We start from the raw sequence: 6,729 nt of genomic DNA, 5'->3' as shown, positions 1-6,729 counted from the left end.
TTGGTCTTCAGAGGAAGCTCAGCTCCAGATCAATACGCTGAAACTCAAGACCATTGCATTCCCTTTTTGACACTGGATCTGTCAATTGCAAGGTCACCCAACCATGATTAAGTTGGACAATGCCATGACAGTGGCTTACATCAACCACCACCAGTAGTTGGACATCTCAAAGAGAAGGAGACCTGATTCTGGCTTCTCATGCCTGCCCTGAACGCCATACACATTCCAGTCATGGAAAATTGGCAGATGAACCTCCTTGGTCATCAACATCTGGATTCTGGAGAATGGTCTCTTCATCTTAAGGTGTTTCAAACTCTTTGGCACAGGTGCGGGGCACTTCGACTTCCTAGCTCCCAGATTCAACAAAAAACTGGACAGTTGTAGAATAAATAAAGTAGCGCACCATCTATAACTACTATTAAATATAAATAAATAAAACAACAATCACCTCAAAATTGAAAAAATTCTAAATTACACATAAATAAAATACTCCAAATTCAATAATCACATAACTGATATATACAGTATTTGCACATTTATATTTTATATCAGTCCCACATTTCAAAGTACAAAATGAATATGTCCACAAATATGTGCCGATAGTCAAAAAATCCTTTTTAGAGTGAAATCGTGAAATGCGACAATCCAAACATTTTCTTGTGACAGTCCCAAATTCCAATGCAGGACTGTTGTCAAATGTGCACACACTCTTCCATGCAACAAATAATGTGCCAAAATCCTGTTCCTTGTGTTCACCCATGTAAAAATACATGAGCACTCATCATTATAGATGGACCTCTAAGCTGTAGAATGTACAATGGTAAACTTTCAGCATATACGGACCTCAGTTCACATAAACGAAAGAGACTACATAGTGCTCAATGTAATCTTATATTTATTAAAACCAAAAGGGGTTACAACCATCCACATTAAAATTGTAAACCCAACGCTTGTGTCTAGTAAGATCTGTACCAAGAAAATGCCTGTCCTCCAGCAGGTCTCAAGAGGCTCCTCCCAGCATGATGACATCACAGGGTAAAACTCTGCCTTATGTTATGCGGTCTGTCCCTCCCGAACTTCACCTTTCCTTCACCTTTCCCACAAAACACCTAATGCATACCAGGATCCACAGCACATTACATACCATTGCTCTGCCGGTAATGTTCAGGGAAAGAGCCTAAATTGCCAATTGACCTCCTCATAGGAGTTTCGACGATGGTATTAGTCATTATCAATATGTGGCTCACCTGAAAGATAACTCAAATCAGCTTACCACATAGCTGAAGCAAATACAGCTAAAACAAAGGGAACTAAAGAAGGTTTGATCTCCGTGTGAGATACAGAGATTTGAAAGCAAGTGAGTCTTGCTAAGGAACTTCAATTGCAGTCCAAAGCTTTTATTGCAGAGAGATCACCTCACAAAAGAACAAGTGCAATGTTTCAAAGCCGCGCAGGACCTCTTCGTCAGGCAGGTCTTGCTTGTTCTTTTGTGATGTGATCTCTCTGCAATAAAAGCTTTGGACTGCAATTGAAGATTCATGGTGTGCTGTTGAATATGTGTATTAATCTGTGATATATACAGTGTCCAGCTGGTAATCACCACAGCACCCGCTACAGATGAACCTGTGATCCAGGAATGTGTGCGATGGGAATATAGACCAGATTCCTTGGGAACTTGGGAGCATCTGGAAAACATAAGGTGGCTGACTGATGGCAGAAAGAGATTTTTACAGTCATGAACATATTGCCCAGTGTCCCAATATACAAAATAAGGGGGCAAGAAGCTAGGATTAAAGCCTGGCATAGAAATCATTTGCTACCTATCCCTCAGGATAGTGGTAAAGTGGGCTCAGAAGACACTTCAGAGTGTGACTGACCCCAGCTTCAGGCAGAAGCTGGGGTCATCTGATCTTCCTGATAACCATGAAAGTGATTGGACTGTAGTTACTGAGGTCTTTAGCCCAACGGTACTCTCTGTCCCAAGAAAGCCACTGAACCCTGACTCTCCAGAGTTTGTGCCTCAATTAGTAAGCACTTCTAGTCAGTGACCCTGTCCTTGCACACAGCCAGTGCCATCCCTTCCCACGGTTCAAAGTCCTAGTTTAGTGCCTGAAAACACAGGACAACCTCAAAGGGATGTGTGGAGAGGGCAGACATCCTCCACCTATTTTGACATATGATAATTTGGGGGAACCCAGGTTTATCACTCAGCCACACTTGTACAATGCTTGGGTAGGAGCAGCCTCCAGTTTAGACAACATATTGCTTAATTTTGCTTCACCTGGCATGCATTGCTACTAACTTGTTGTTTTTCCTCAGCAAGCCATTGTAATGGGGGGAGCACAACACTGTTTCTTACATTGGTGTTTATATGCACGATGTGTTGTGTTTGACTGGGTGTAAAGGTCTCACCATTGGGATTGTGTAAGGGTTTGTTGCTCTCTACTGTCTGTATTTGTAAGTAGCTGCTATCACAGAATTAATGTATAGCACTTCCTCTGTGCATTTGTGGGTTGAATATCCCAGAAGTAGTATGTGAAGAGAGAGAGATTTCATTGAGACCACATGGCCCCATGGGAGAGCTGTTGCTGAATCCAGACCAGAATACAGGATTACTAGGCAAATGCTCCTATATATAATAGTGTTTTTTTGTTGCCTATAGATTCTGTATGTATATATATATCTCACCCTCCTAGTTGCTAGGTGAGGTACATTTAGTTGGCTCCTCTGTAGGCAGAGGGGCAGGGGTTAATTTGTTGTGATTTGACTGTGCAGTGCTCCAGTGGGTATGGTTCTGCTACCCCAGTTTTCTAGAACTCTGTTGGTAGTTCTAGAATGTAGTGGGAGGAGGAGCAGATACTGCAGCCTGAATATTTATGGAGTTCCCACCAATCCCTGGGGAGGTGAGGCCCAGTAGGTGGGTTGGGGGGGGGGGGGGCAACCCTTAAACACTCTGGAGCCTGGCAGTCAGGGAGCAGAGTACAGGGTCCAGTCCCCTGTGCTGGGCGCTCTGAGAGAAGAAGCAGCTGGTATCTTCACCACCTTTACCAGCCTCAGCTAGGCTTAGCTGAAGATACCCTGAAATCAAGTCCAGGCCTGTATATCAGTGTGCCTCTACAGCAGCATCTTGGATTCCAGGATTCACTTAAAGGGACTGAGTGAGTAACTTCCACTTCTACCTACCCCAAGTCTGAATAGACAGTAAGGCTGCAATACTTTACAGGTCCAGGGGACTTCTGGTGGTGAGAAATCTGGTTGCATGATGGATTAGAAACTACCAGGGAGCTGCAGAGTAGATAGGCTGACTTTGAGTTCCAGTGCAACACCACAGTTCCTGCTGGTGAGTAGCTGCACTCCAGGCTGGTTGGAGGATCTCCCCATCACCGCTGATCTTGTCTTTAACACCAAAACAGATGCAGCAATGTGTTCATCCTCAGAGCCCTTGCAATTGAACTTTGCTGCAGCATTCATCTGGGGGCATCTTTATTAATAACTATACAGTATATACCAGGGTTTCAGGTCCTGGACTTGAACCTGGGACCTCCGCTGTGTCTGGTGATGACTCTTCTCTGCTGAACAGCTCTCTGTCTGATCCACTGGACAACCTCACCTTGTGCCTTGACTCCTGCTGAACCTTGGATTCTTTGCTCCTCCCATGAACGTTCTGATTTAAGCCATGACTCTGCACTTCCTGTTTGTCAGAATATTGTGCTCTGTCCAGCCAGTATCTCACTCTTGTCTTCCTTGCTTCTGTCCATATTGTGCTACCATTCATTATCATCTCATGGCTTGTTCCTCGACTACACTTCTGCCTGATCCCAACCTGTAACTACTTATTACTGACCTTTTGGATTGTTTTACTGACTTTGCTTCTGTTTGATCCTTCAAAGCATATCCAGTAGTAGATGGTGCAAAGGTAGAGGAAACAGCAGATCCAAGGTGACAGTGGATGGTAATGGCACCAAGGGACACACTAAAACAAGTACAGCAATGCTCCATTGGAAATTTGTGTGGAAGCACTAGGCTGCTATTTTTAATGTAAGTCTACTATTGTTTGAATAAAATTGAATAAAATATCTTTATATACTACACCATTGAGAGCAATTTGTTTGATTAAAGTGGATGTAATCCCACTCTCATCCTTTCTAAACTACTGCCATAGTGGTTATCTATAAGGATATACATGCCTCCTGCATGTATCCTTACCTGTCAAATGTCTCCCCTCTGTCTGTTATGAGACCCAAAACCTGCAAATTCTCTAGGTGGGTCTGTTGTCTGGAGCTTGGTGGGTGGAGTCGTGATGTCAGTAGACTCCCCGCCCACCTCTACACTCCCTTTGGCCAGGCATCAATATTTCTTACACTGAACTTCTGCTGGTCTTCTGGATTATGCCCCATGATCACTAACATCCAGTCAAAACCCAGGAAAGTCAGCACATGACTTCAGCATGCACAATCATTCTGATGTGTGGAGCAGCTAATCCTGGGAGAGCTGGAGAAGAAAGAGGAGGGGATCTGAAGTACACAGAATGCCTCTCTCACGTGCATGAGATATCACCTGTCACTCACAGCAAGGGGGAGAAATGGATGTCTATTTCTCTGTCTGACCATTTTTATCTCACTGAAAAAAGATAAGAGGACTGCTCAGTGCTGGATTAACTGTTTGTGTACAAGGTGCAAGCCTTAATTAAAAAAAACATTTCAGGTTTACATCCACTTTAAGGAATGGAGGAGGGAGGAGGAAGGAGGATCCATTTAAAGTATAAAGAGCCCTACAAGCATAATTGAACCCAGAGAGGGGAGGAGGACAGAAGGAATTTGAGCAGCTGATGAGTCGGGAATTGAAACCCAGCAGGGGAAGGTGCTTTTAGACCTGGAGACAGGTCTAAACTTAAAGTGACTGTAAATCCTCACATATACCCAGTGAAGTGAACAGCCTCAGATAATACACAGAGATTAAACAAATCCTCCTACATAAGTTTTACATGTATATCTGCTGTCTTCAACTTTATATACTGTTTATAAAGTGCGGATTGTGTTAGAATTTTCACTTCCTTATTCAGCAGTAGCAGTGTAGTGTTGGATTACACTGGGAGACAGCTGATTGGAGGAAAGGCACACTCCCCCCTCCACATAGGCAGAGACCTTTAGAGCTCTCCTGTGAGTATAGCAGCTTTCCTCTAACCTATTTATAACACCCTCTCCTACACAAAATGTAGGCTGGTTTTATCACAGTTGATGGAGGACTTGTCAGACGTTTTCATGCTGATAACAGAATTACGAAGCAGGAGAAAGCCAGGGGACTTAGTACTTTGGGGAGAGATAAGAAAACACTGCAGATATATGTGCCCAGCTCAAATTTCATGAATCGGGTTTACGTCCACTTTAAGGTGGGCGCAGTGGTGAAGGGTGGTGGGAATCACTATATATCATTTAAGACCAGGGCTGGACTGGGACAAAAATGTGGCCCTGGACTTCATCCAGACCGGCCCAGGGCACAACACATCAGGGCACGGTACATCAGGCCACATCAGGGTACAGAGCCCAGCACATCAGGGCACAAAGCACATCAGGGCACAACACATCAGGCCACATCAGGGTACAGAGCCCAGCACATCAGGGCACAGCACATCAGGGTACAGCACACCAGGCCACATCAGGGTACAGGGCACAGCACATCAGGGTACAGAGCCCAGTACATCAGCGTACAGGGCACAACATATCAGGGTACAGTGCCCAGCGCATCAGCGTACAGGGTACAACATATCAGGGTACAGTGCCCAGTACATCAGCGTACAGGGCACAACATATCAGGGTACAGTGCACAGCACATCAGGGTACAGAGCCCAACACATCAGCTAATAGGGCACAACACATCAGGGCATGTCAGGGCACAGTACATCAGGGTACATCACATCAGGGTACAGGGCACAGCACATCAGGGTACATCACATCAGGGTACAGGGCACAGCACATCAGGACACAGCACATCAGGACACAGCACATCAGGGCACAGAACATCAGGGCACAGAACATCAGGGCACACGACATTGAGGCACAGCACACCGGGGCACATCAGGGCACAGGACATCGGGGCACAAGGCACATCAGGGCATAGGACATCGGGGCACAGCACATCAGGGCAAGGGGCACATCAGGGCACATAGCACATCAGGGCGCATCAGGGCACATAGCACATCAGGGCATGTGGCACATCAGGGCACATCGGGGCACATAGCACATCATGGCACATGGCACATGGCACATCAGGGAACGGGCACATCAGGCCACGGGGCACATCAGGGCACGGGGCACATCAGGGCACAGGGCACATCAGGGCACGGGGCACATACAAGGCACGCGGCACATCAGGGCACAGGGCACATCAGGCCACATGGCACATCAGGGCACATCAGGCCACATGGCACATCAGGGCACATGGCACATCAGGGAACGGGCACATCAGGGCACATGATGGGGCACATGGCACATTATGGGGCACATCAGGGCACATAGAGGCACATCAGGGCATGGGGCACATCAGGCCACATGGCACATTAGGGCACGGGGCACATGGCACATTAGGGCACATTATGGCACATCAGGGCACATGATGGGGCACATCAGGGCATATTATGGGGCACATCAGGGAACATAGCACATTAGGGCACATCAGGCTACATGGCACATTAGGGCACGTGGCACATGGCACATCAGGGCACGGGGGACA

This window comes from Aquarana catesbeiana, linkage group LG05 (genome assembly GCF_042186555.1).
Source record: "Aquarana catesbeiana isolate 2022-GZ linkage group LG05, ASM4218655v1, whole genome shotgun sequence".
Taxonomy (NCBI): domain Eukaryota; kingdom Metazoa; phylum Chordata; class Amphibia; order Anura; family Ranidae; genus Aquarana; species Aquarana catesbeiana.
Note: the sequence above shows the minus strand (reverse complement) of the source record.